This window comes from Lithobates pipiens, unplaced genomic scaffold (genome assembly GCF_037356315.1).
Source record: "Lithobates pipiens isolate NorthernLeopardFrog02 unplaced genomic scaffold, aLitPip1_a1.2 Scaffold_23, whole genome shotgun sequence".
Taxonomy (NCBI): domain Eukaryota; kingdom Metazoa; phylum Chordata; class Amphibia; order Anura; family Ranidae; genus Lithobates; species Lithobates pipiens.
In genome coordinates this window covers 214,789,174-214,802,076 of record NW_027507785.1, presented here as the reverse complement: position 1 = coordinate 214,802,076, position 12,903 = coordinate 214,789,174, and the positions used below count along the sequence as shown (strand labels likewise).

At 45.0% G+C, this 12,903-nt stretch overlaps 1 protein-coding gene across 1 annotated transcript in view; it reads left to right on the top strand.

Moving 5' to 3' along the window:
* Positions 1-12,903, top strand: part of SLC71A1 (solute carrier family 71 member 1) — a 132,047-nt gene that overhangs the window by 79,202 nt on the left and 39,942 nt on the right. The gene's annotated exons all lie outside the window — the stretch shown is intronic.

Here is a 12,903-nt window from a genome sequence, read left to right as displayed (position 1 = left end):
GTAATTTGACACACCTTTATTTTGCTGAACTGTGGAAAGAGATGACAAACTGCTCTCATTGTGCTTTGATTTGTGATGCTCAAACAGCAGTGCTTCAATTTTTATCCAAGGCTTGGCCTGGCATATCTAAATGTGTTGTACTTTGCTTCTGTTCTACACACAGCAGTCATCATTGCTTGGCTTCTATATTAGGTGTACCATGCTCCCTGGCCCTGATTGCTACATTTCAATATTTCCTAGCAATTTTTATACAATCCTTTTTTTTTTTTTTTTTTCCTTTTCTATAAAAAAAATAAAAAATCAGTGTTAGATGTCAGGGGCTGCTGTTTAGGCCACCTATACACTGTTAATCGCAGAGGGCCACAATGTTTAGTATACGTAATACCAGAGAGGTAAGAATAGACTGTGGACATGCTACAGGTGTGTTCAAAAAAAAAGGAAAAAACAAGAATCTTTTCCATAAAAGGGGTTAGGGACTTTTAGGAAGCCAATGCCGGGTAAGGTCATGTATTTCCATCCCTAGGGACTTACAATGATATCATGATTTGGTAAAGTCATGAATATCTATCCCATGTACATTTGAAAAAGGAGGCTTATCTAAAAAGACAAGAAAGGTGGGACTTTATATGAAGCACCGGACAGCAAAAAGGTACTAGGATGAATATATGGAATTTTATTGGAAAGCTCAGTTAGAATTTTTATACATACATAGTATCAATAAGCAGTTACATGGATAATAATTAGATCATTTAGGTACAGTCCATATAGATTAATGGTAATAACAATAATAGGCAATAAGAATGATAGCAATACAGTTATTAGTAGTAATGCATAAATATATACACATAAGATTCCACAGTTCATCTCAAGGAAGGTAGGTAAAAATTGTATTCGAATGGTATTGCCTGCGGGACCTATGGCCTCACTAAACCCGAAAGGGTAATTAATATAATCATTTAAGAAATCTTGGTAAGTAAATAAATACACGGCAACCAGTAGCTCTACGCGTTTCGTGGCTTTCACGCCACTCGTCAGGAGCAGGAGCGTGTAAGGTCTGCAAAATATTACTGATATAAAATAAAAGAAAAGTTAATACAGGTGTAAAAGACAAGGTTGGGGGTAAAATGTAAAACCCCAATAACCAAGGCATACTTGCTAGGGTTGAATGTGTTGCTGATATGGTGGCAGGGCCCCATAGACAGTCCGACAATAACTCCCATCGGGAGCTGTGGTGGAAATCCGACGAGCTGGAAAAGGGGGGCAGCACCCAGGGCAGGCGCGGCAAGCGAGGGCGTTCTGTAAGGGGAGAATACGGTGTGATCAAAATCAAAGGGGAAAGGGATGAATAGAGAGGGAAAGAAAGGGAAAGAAGGAAAGAGGAAAAAAGGAGGAGGGAGAAGGGAAAAGGAAAGGAGGGAGAAAGGAGGGGGAGAAAAGGTGGGGATGTGAGAAAAGATGGGGGGGGGGAAGGGGGAAAAAGTGTGTGCACATGATAGAGTGTGATTAGAGTATAGAGATGGACAGGGGTAGGTGGTGAAAAAAATTGGGGACCAAGAAAATATGAAGTGCAGGGGGACAAAATTTACCTTGTGGGAACGGGAAACCCCTTGAGTGGGAGCCAAAGGAATCAGGAGTGATCAATTTAGCAGGTATGTGTAGAGAAACCTTTTTGCTGTCCGGTGCTTCATATAAAGTCCCACCTTTCTTGTCTTTTTAGATAAGCCTCCTTTTTCAAATGCTACAGGTGTGGATGTAAACTGGAGACATGTTGCAGGAGACAGTGACAGTATAGGGACATGTTAAAATGAGGCTAGTAATCTCTACTAGAGTTAACTGGAATTAGTGTTAATGCATCAGTGCTCTAATTACCACTTCACTGAGGTCCATGGGCCACACCACAAACACCAAAGGGCTTCAAGTTGGGCACCAGGGATTTAAAGTGGTTGTAAACCCTTACAAACCACTTTGACCTACAGGTAAGCCTAGATTAAGGCTTACCTGTAGGTCCAAGCAATATCTCCTAAACCTATATGGTTTAGGAGATATTTGCCCGAAAACGGGCACCGCTGTCTACGGCGCATGCGCCGTAGACAGCGGCGCGCAGGTGCACTGAACGCGGCAGTTCCAAAAATGGAGCTGCCGCATTTGTCGACTCCCGTGCGCATGCGCGGGAGTGACGTCATCGCGGCTTCGCCGAATGACAGCGGCGGAGCTGCGAGACGCCACCAGCAAGATGGATGCGGCGGACTACAGGGGACAGCGGCGACTTCGCTGGCTCCTGTGTCAGGTAAGTGACACATAATGGGCTACTATGCGATGCATAGTAGTCCATTATGCTTTACCTTTGCAGGGAAAAAAAGAGGAAGTAAACTCATCAGGGTTTACTTCCTCTTTAAATAGAAAATATGATCTATGACTGTTTGAAACAGCAGTGTAGCATGATAATGTGTTATTCTAAATGATATAAATCCTGCAGTTTCAAGCATGTAAATTGAAGAAGTTGTATGTATGCTTTTTTTAAACCTGTGTACAATATACATGTATGTATTTCCTTAATGTATTTTATGTAGGATAGCTGTTGCTTGTTTTTTATTTTTTTTATTTAACTGGCAATGCCTAAGTGTCTCTAAAGGCAAACCGTTTTTTAGTTTACCGTATATACTCGAGTATAGGCCGACCCGAATATAAGCCGAGGCCCCCAATTTACCCCCAAAAAAACTGGCAAACTTATTGACTCGTGTATAAGCCGAGGGTGAGACATGCCTGTCCATCCCTGTGTGTGTGTCCGTCCATCCCTGTGTGTCCGTCCATCCCTGTGTGTCCGTCCGTCCATCCCTGTGTGTGTGTGTGTCCATCCATCCATCCATCCCTGTGTGTGTGTGTCTCCATCCATCCATCCATCCATCCCTGTGTGTGTGTGTCTCCATCCATCCATCCATCCATCCATCCATCCCTGTGTGTGTGTGTCTCCATCCATCCATCCATCCCTGTGTGTGTGTGTATCCATCCATCCCTGTGTGTGTGTGTGTCTCCATCCGTGTGTGTGTGTGTGTGTGTGTGTGTGTGTGTGTGTCCAGCCTACCTGTGTCCCGAGCCTTTGTCCCGAGCCTCCGTCCCGTGTCGTGCCTTGCCTTCGTCCCGTCCCGTCCCGTCCTGTCCCGTGCCTTGCCTTGCCTCCGTCCCGTGCCCTCTTCGTCGGCGGCCATTGTAAAATTCAAAAGCCGCGCCTCCTCCTTCGCCTGTGATAGGCGGAACACTGAATTTCCCAGCAGCCTGTGTTCCGCCTATCACGGACGTCGTATCATCCTCGTCCGTAGTACGAGGATGAGAAGATGCCCGTGATAGGCGGAACACAGGCTGCTGGGAAATTCAGTGTTCCGCCTATCACAGGCGAAGGCGGAGCCGGAGGCGCGGCTTTTGAATCAGAATGGCCGCTGTCTGTCTGCTCGACACGCTGATCGAGCGGGCAGACAGCGATGACTCGAGTATAAGCCGAGGGGGGCACTTTCAGCCTCAAAAAAGAGGCTGAAAATCTCGGCTTATACTCGAGTATATACGGTACCTTAATACATTCCCTGCATTAAGGTAAAAAAAAAAATGTTTTTATAATTTTCTATCCTGCACCTTCTCTGAATGAAGAGGAAGATGAGAAAAGAAAAAAAAAACCAGTGCATGGCTGGATCTCTTCTCCCATATCTTTTCTTCACACAGGGACTCGGACAACAGCAGCAGGAGTTGTTGGCTCTGCTGCTGTCAATCAAAAGCTGTGAGAAGGCAAGGCAAGGAACGGGACTAAGTTCTGCTGTGTGTTTCAATGGAGCACAGGTCCTTAGACACACACGTAGGAGTGAGCAAGCACTGTGTGCCCCCATAGCAAGCTGCTTTCTGTGGGGGCACACGAAGAGGAGGAGTCAAGTTTGCCGACAGGGGACCCCAGAAGAGGAGGTTCGGGGCTGCTCTGTGCACAGAGCAGGTGAGTATGAAATGTTTATTATTTTAATTTAAAAAAAATTACCTCTTAGTAACACTTCAAAATGATAAAGGCTATATCTTAATTGTACAGGACAATATCTACAGCTGGCATAAGTGCTTACATTGTTTAATGCTGCTTGATCTTGCAAAGTTTTCATTTCCCCAGATTATACTTGTTCCTGGAGTACTGGCCCACCTTCCTGTTTTATGGTGGCACTTTTCAATTGTAGGGTCCTATGGAACCACCCATTCGAGTGCTTTTCTCGGATTGTACTACAGGAGGACTTGCTGTACTGTATTACAAATAGCACATGGAGGACAGTCCTCAATATGTTATTTTCTGTCTGTGTGTGATCACATTGCAGCATTTTGGGCTTGCATCTGATGCCAGCTCTACTTATTGCCACTACTTGGAAGGGGGAAAGGGGTAGAGAGCCAAAGGCCTTCGTTCTGACTTTTCAGGCAATGGACAAAAGTATGATGAAATTTATATTTTATTAACGACAAGTTACAACAGACAGGTCATTTGGAAGAGTTAAAAACATTCAGTACACATTGATGTTCAAAAACATCTAATTCAAACAGAAAATTGGCACAGAATAGATGGTAGTGAGCCCTTGTGCGTCAACGTGTTTCGCTATTGCTTCTGCACATGGTGATCTCCCTGATGATCAGAAGTAAATCGTAATTTGTAACAAGACGTGGGCTCTTGTTAGTCCCAATAGCCAGAGGACGGACTGATAACATATATACAGTGGGGCAAAAAAATATTTAGTCAGCCACCAATTGTGCAAGTTCTCCCACTTAAAAAGATGAAAGGCCTGTAATTGTCATCATAGGTGTACCTGAACTATGAGAGACAAAATGTGGAAATGAATCCAGACAATCGCATTGTCTGTCTGATTTTTGAAAGAATTTATTTGCAAATTATGGTGGAAAATAAGTATTTTGTCAATATCAAAAGTTCATCTCAATACTTTGTTATATACCCTTTGTTGGCAATGACAGAGGTCAAACGTTTTCTGTAAGTCTTCACAAGGTTGTCACAAACTGTTGCTGGTATGTTGGCCCATTCCTCCATGCAGAACTCCTATAGAGCAGTGATGATTTGGGGCTGTCCCTGGATAACACTGACTTTCAACTCCCTCCAAAGGTTTTCTATGGGGTTGAGATCTGGGGACTGGCTAGGCCACTCCAGGACCTTGAAATGCTTCTTACGAAGCCACTCCTTTGTTGCCTGGGCAGTGTGTTTGGGATCATTGTCATGCTGAAAGACCCAGCCACTTTCAGCTTCAATGCCCTTGCTGATGGGAGGAGGTTTGCACTCAAAATCTCACGATACATCACACCAAGCTGCTTGCCTATTACAGATTCAGTCTTCCCAGCCTGGTGCAGGTCTACAATTTTTTGATAAGGGTGTCCTTTGACAGCTCTTTGGTCTTCACCATAGTGGAGGTTGGAGTGGGACTGTTGGTGGTTGTGGACTGTTGTTTTATACTGATAACAAGTTCAAACAGGTGCCATTAATAGTTACTGAGTGGAGGACAGAGGAGCCTCTTAAAGAAGAACATACAGGTCTGTGAGAGACAGAAATCTTGCTTGTAGGTGACCAAATACTTATTTTTCACCATAATTTGCAAATAGATTCTTTCAAAAATCAGACAATATGATTGTCTGGATTTGTTTACACGTTTTGTCTCTCATAGTTGAGGTATACCTATGATGACAGTTATAGGCCTCTCATCTTTTTAAGTGGGAGAACTTGCACAATTGGTGGCTGACTAAATACTTTCTCTTACGTTCACCGACTGACACAGCTCCTCTCTTAGACCATTGGGTTGTTACTCCACCTTCAGGAGTGGTCTAGGCATAACATGTAATAATAAAACTAGACCTTTCTAGTTCCACCCAAGGGGCGGTCCCTTAGGTAACAAACCTACAGCCTGCATTGCAGCTTCAGTTTTTTTCTGCCTAATGAAGGACCTAGGAACCCTGCGGGCCCATCGGTCTGTTTTTTTTTTTTTCTGCAGAAGCTTTGTGCTCAAGATTAAAGATCCTGTGATCTGCTATCAACAGCCAGCTGAATGACAGGCTGGATACTCTTATCTTTGTAGTCTCTCCAGCCTTGCCAGCGAGCGTGTGCAGACCAGTGCTCCTGGCTGGGGCGGCCACGACATGCCTCAGCTCCAGGGGCAGTCATGAGCGTAAATACTCCGGGGCACACATATGACCGTGCTACTGATGTCTGCGTCAGTGTGCTGGGCCAGCAGCCACCCCGTACTGTTCAGAGAGTGAGTCTGTGATGGAATGTCTCCCAGCTCTTAAGGACTGGTAAGTACAGCTCTCCTTGCCTCGGTGGGTCTGAGCAGCTGGGCGTTCTCTGGGAGGTCTATTTGGGGGTCCCTCACCTCCCTCTCTTCTCTCCCTGTCCCCATCTTCCCTCCCCCCCTTCCCTGTGGGGGGATGCTGCATGGGCTGCTGAGCAGTGTGTGCCATAGACAGGTGCTCTTCGGGGGGCTCTAACCTGGGGGGGGGGTCTGCACTGGATGGCTGTGCCCTGGATGTGTGTACGTCTCTCCCAGGAGGTGTCTGGAGGCTGTCTCTGTTGATCATCACAGCTGTGCGTGATACCCTGAAAATTCAGGAGCCAGCAGATCCCTCAGCTGATGTAGCGCTCCTCTTTGGGTCCTGTAAGCCAGCCCATTCAACGAAGGTGTTCCCGTATCTTGCTTATTTCGATAAGTTCATTTACAAGGAATGGGATTGACTGTAACTGACCTTTTCGGTCCCCAAATACATAGCGGTGAGTTACCCCTTTGAGGAGAGCCTTCTCAAAAAGTGGTCGGCTCCTCCGGTCGTGGACCCCCCCCAATATCCAGGTTAAACAAAGTAACAACGATCCTGGTAGAGGGGACTCCTGCATTTAAGGATCCCACGGACAGGAAGGCCGAGGCAGTGGCTCGTTCCTTGTTTACAGTTGTGGGATAAATTATGCGACCAGTACTGGCATCCGCACTTGTGTCGCACACACTCACTGAGAGGGCAAAGCCATGCCGCAAATTGGGAGAGCAACAGGCTTCTCCTGTCTGCGCAGAACTAGCAGACCAATTGGTGCAAGGCCTTAAGTAAATTTGTGATGTGTCCCTGGACATTCTACCTCTGTTGTCCAGGGCTTCAGTGTCAGCAGTAGGACGGAAGTTCGTGCAAGATGTATTATCTAAGTGGGGATCATGCAAATAAGATGATTCACGTCTAAAGGAATAGCCGTCTATTAGAGTGTTGAATGCATCCTCTAATATAGGTGAAAGAGTTTCAGAAAATGTTTTATAATATAAGGCTGAATATCCATCTGGGCCAGGCCTTTTGTTTTCAATTTTTTTTATGCTGATGATATGCGCTCTTCCAGCAAGATTTTTTGTGTGTATAAGTTTAGTAAGATTTATTTTAGAGAAGAAGTTAGCATCAGACTGGTTGTATTCTTTTGATTCTGAATATAATGATGATAAATATTTATGGAATTTTTGAACGATTTTAAGAGGATTACTCGTATTATTTGATAGTTTAAGTCTGGGTTTGATTGTCTTGTCAATAGATTTCAGCGCGTGTTCATATAGCACATCCGTTTTGATCTGCGTAGTGTCTTATCTGCGGATTCTGTTAAGAATAAATCATATTCTAATCTGGCTCTTTCCAATTGTTCTTTTGATTTAGAGGAGGGGTTGTTTTGAAATGAAGCAAAAGCAGTGTTGGTTTCTAATTTTCGTGTTGGGGTAATGCATTCTCTTTTAATCAGTGCCATTTGTCATTGGATTACCGTATTTTTCGGACGATAAGGCGCACCGGATTATAAGGCGCACTAGCAACGACCGGCTAATATAATGGATATTTCCATATATAAGGCGCATCGGACTATAAGGCGCACTGGATTATAAGGCGCATTTAATGAAACACAACTCGGATGCGGTACTGTAAGTCAAATTTTATTCAACTCTTTAGCAATAACCATAAAATGGTCTATAACAATAACTCTTAACACTGTTCAATTAAATACAAAACCAGACACTCACTTTTTCACTTTATTCTTCAATAACTCTTAACACTGTTCAGTTACCGGTGAATACCGTACAAAACCAGACACTCACTTTTTCACTTTATTCTTCTCCCGCAAATCCATCAAATTCTTTATCTTCAGTGTCTGAGTTTAACAATTGGGCGATTTCGGCATCAAGCACGCCCGTATCCCTCTCATCATTCTCATCAGTATCCGAGTCAGGCTCGTTGCTGTCATCGGTACCGGTACTTAGCTGTTCAGTGATAATTCCGGACTTCTTGAAAGCTCGGATTACACTGGTGACTGATACCTTCGCCCAGGCATCCACGATCCACTGGCAGATAGTGGCGTAACTCGCCCGGCGTTGCCTCCCTGTGTTGGTGAATGTGTGTTCGCCTTCTGTCATCCAATGCTCCCACGCAGCTCGCAGTTTAACTTTAAACGACCTGTTGACACCTATATCTAGTGGCTGCAGTTCTTTGGTTAATCCACCCGGAATGATGGCAAGCACCGAATTAGTTTTCTTCACTTGGGCTTTGACAGTATCTGTCAGATGGGCGCGCATGGAGTCACAGACCAATAGGGATGGAGATTCGTGGAAAAAGCCACCCGGTCTCTTGACGTAAACCTCTCTCAGCCACTCACTCATCTTCTCCTCGTCCATCCAGCCCTTCGGGTTAGCCTTGATGATGATGCCAATCGGAAACTTTTCTTTTGGCAGAGTCTTCCTCTTGAAAATTACCATGGGTGGTAGTTTCTGGCCATTAGCCTGGCAACCGAGAACTACAGTGAAGGATGACTTTTCGTTTCCTGTAGTGCGTATAGATACCGTACTGGTCCCTGTTCTCTCGACAGTACGGTTTACAGGGATATCAAAGGTAAGGGGGACCTCGTCCATGTTGGTGATGTGCTCTGGTCGGATTTTCTGTTCATTGATCTTGTTCTTGCAGTAGGTATGGAAAATGGCCAGCTTTTCTTCGTAATCCTTTGGCAGTTGCTGTGACATAGTGGTTCTTGTGCGGATAGAGAGATTCCGCCTTTTCATGAAACGGAAGCACCAAGAGGGACCTCCTCGAAAGTCGTTGATCTCCATGTCGCGTGCGATCGCTGTTGCTTTGAGTCGAATAGAGACAGTAGAGACGCTTCTACCTGCGGTTCTCTGTTCAATAACCCACTGTTCAATTTTGTCCTCCAACCGTGGCCATCTTGCTTTGTTTCCTCGGAAACTCAGTTTGGTCTTCTTTACCTGGCGCAGGGCATCTTCTTGCTTCCTCCACTTTCGTACCATTGATTCATTAATGTTGAATTCTCTCGCAGCTACTCTATTTCCATGCTCTACTGCATGACTGATAGCCTTCAGTTTGAAATCCGCTTCGTAAGCATGTCTCTTAACAGGAGCCATTTTTGGGGCAGCGGGTATACCGTAGAAAATGAACGAATGAATGCGCACACCTCCTGACTAAGATGGCCGTAATGCCCAATCCAAGCAGTGCAGCTTCGTGAGCATTACGGCCATCTTAGTCAGGAGGTGTGCGCATTCATTCGTTCATTTTCTACGGTATACCCGCTGCCCCAAAAATGGCTCCTGTTAAGAGACATGCTTACGAAGCGGATTTCAAACTCATCGCTATCAGTCACGCAGTAGAACAACCTGAGAGGTTTACGGTACGTCAGTTTACGGTAAGAGACCGGGTGGCTTTTTCCACGAATCTCCATCCCTATTGATCTGTGACTCCATGCGCGCCCATCTGACAGATACTGTTAAAGCCCAAGTGAAGAAAACGAATTCGGTGCTTGCCATCATGTCAACAGGTCATATATAAGGCGCACCGGATTATAAGGCGCACGGTCGATTTTGTGAGAAAATTTTGGCTTTTACGTGCGCCTTATAGTCCGAAAAATACGGTAATCCCCGTACCACTGGCTTATGCGCTTCCCATAAGGTAAGCGGAGAAACCTCCGGGTTAGTGTTATATTCTAGATTGTCCGTAATACCTTGTTCAATTATCTGACATTGTAAGGGGTTTTTAAGTATGATGTCAGGGAGGTACCATGTTTAGTCATGGGCTTTAGGAATGGTAGAGGATATTGTGGTGTATACTGCATTGTGGTCAGAGCAGGGGATGGGTATTATGTTGGGTGTAAGAATTTCCGATGATATAGCTGTGGTTAGAAAAATGTGGTCTATACGTGTGAATATCTTATGTGGGTGTGAATAGTAGGTAAAGCTTCTTTTGGATGAATTACATTTTCTCCAGGAGTCTACTAGATTATATTGAGAAAGTAGTTTAGAAAATGATTGACTGCTTGAGATGCGAGCCGGCATATAAGGTGATTTGTCTAGAAATGGGAGGAGGACCTGGTTATGAATATTAAATGGGCTCCTGCGCTTTATATGGAATAAGGGGGTAATACTCTGATTAGCTGGATGCAGCAAACACTTTCATGAGACACCTACTCATGTATTCAGACAATAAAGAAAAGAAGGGGAGTAGTGTTGCGCTTCCAGGGGAGGTGGAGCACTCAATCAGAACTCAAGGAGACTTATTTCGTCAAAAGGGAGTGTAACTACCTTAGACAGCTTGGAACCACCCCGAAAAAATAAAATCTAATACAAAAATGGAAATACCCAAACACAACGTGGGAAATAGTATAGCCCCTAATTGAAGTGCTCATATGCATCAAGCTGTGTATAAACAATAAACATAAAATTGGATATCAAAGTGCTAAGTGCATCTTGTACCTGTAAAACACATTTTGTATCAAAAGTGCTAAGTGCGTATATAAAAGAAAATTGCAACACACGCAATAATCTAACTGTGAAACGATTTTGCATAAAAAGTGCTAAGTGCATATAATAAACGCAACGTAATTGGGACACACACAATGAACTAAGTGAACACAGTCCAGTGAAAATATCAAATATAGGTATAAAGTGACTCCGTGCTTATAAAGTGCATAACGAATCTTCTTCCACACAGGTGAATCCACGTGTTTGTGTACACACTGAGTAATTACCTCCCCACTATATAAAATATAGCGTATATGTAGCCTCCTCAAAGATACACCAGGAGTCAGAGGGGAGGGGGAACTTCAGGGAACCACCACTCTCAGATCTCCGTCCATGTGAATTCCATCAATATACTCCAGTATGGCTCAAAGAACAAATATAAGGGCAACCATAGTGTAGCAAGTTTAAAAACCGTCACCATTTTATTTAAAGGTTAAAATACTCACAAACAAATGGGGTGAGTTAGGCAATACTAGCAGCAAAAAACAATTCAAGCGAACCGCTCAGGTGATATTTTCACTGGACTGTGTTCACTTAGTTCATTGTGTGTGTCCCAATTACTTTGCGTTTACCGTATATACTCGAGTATAGGCCGACCCGAGTATAAGCCGAGGCCCCCAATTTACCCCCAAAAAACTGGGAAACCTATTGACTCGTGTATAAGCCGAGGGTGAGATATGCCTGTCCATCCCTGTGTGTGTGTCCATCCATCCATCCATCCCTGTGTGTGTGTGTGTCCATCCATCCATCCATCCCTGTGTGTGTGTGTGTCCATCCATCCCTGTGTGTGTGTGTGTCCATCCATCCATCCATCCCTGTGTGTGTGTCCATCCATCCATCCATCCCTGTGTGTGTGTGTGTCCATCCATCCATCCATCCCTGTGTGTGTGTGTGTCCATCCATCCATCCATCCCTGTGTGTGTGTGTGTGTGTGTGTGGCCTTGTGTGTCCAGCCTACCTGTGTCCCGAGCCTCCGTCCGGTCCCGTCCCGTCCCGAGTCTCCGTCCGGTCCCGTCCCGTCCCGAGCCTCCGTCCGGTCCCGTCCCGTCCCGAGCCTCCGTCCGGTCCCGTCCCGTCCCGAGCCGAGCCTCCGTCCGGTCCCGTCCCGTCCCGAGCCGAGCCTCCGTCCGGTCCCGTCCCAGGATCACCGCTCTTCGTCGGCGCCCATTCCCCTGTTCAAATGCCGCGCCTCCCTGTCTGTGATAGGCGGAACACAATTTCCCAGCAGCCTGTGTTCCGCCTATCACGGACATCGTCTCATCCTCGTCCGTAGTACGAAGATGAGACGATGTCCGTGATAGGCGGAACACAGGCTGCTGGGAAATTCAGTGTTCCGCCTATCACAGGCGAAGGCGGAGCCGGAGGCGCGGCTTTTGAATTATAGAATGGCCGCTGTCTGTCTGCTCGACACGCTGATCGAGCAGGCAGACAGCGATGACTCGAGTATAAGCCGAGGGGGGCACTTTCAGCCTCAAAAAAGAGGCTGAAAATCTCGCCTTATACTCGAGTATATACGGTATTATATGCACTTAGCACTTTTTATGCAAAATCGTTTGACAGGTTATTGCGTGTGTTGCAATTTTCTTTTATATACACACTTAGCACTTTTGATACAAAATGTGTTTTACAGGTACAAGATGCACTTAGCACTTGGATATCCAATTTTATGTTTATTGTTTATACACAGCTTGATGCATATGAGCACTTCAATTAGGGGCTATACTATTTCCCACGTTGTGTTTGGGCATTTCCATTTTTGTATTAGATTTTATTTTTTCGGGGTGGTTCCAAGCTGTCTAAGGTAGTTACACACTCCCTTTTGATGAAATAAGTCTCCTTGAGTTCTGATTGAGGACCTGGTTATAGTCACCGCATATGATGACCGTACCCATTTTATGAGTATTTACTACTTGTAATAAGTGTGAAAAAAAATGTGGTTGGTTGTCTATTAGGCGCGTAGTATGAAACTATCGTTACCGCATTATCCATAATGTGACCAGTGATAACGCCCCTCAGGGTCTTTAATTTCTGATTGGATTAAGGAAGCTTTCTCTTCTATATTGTCCAGAAGAGTGCTCTTGTAACTTTA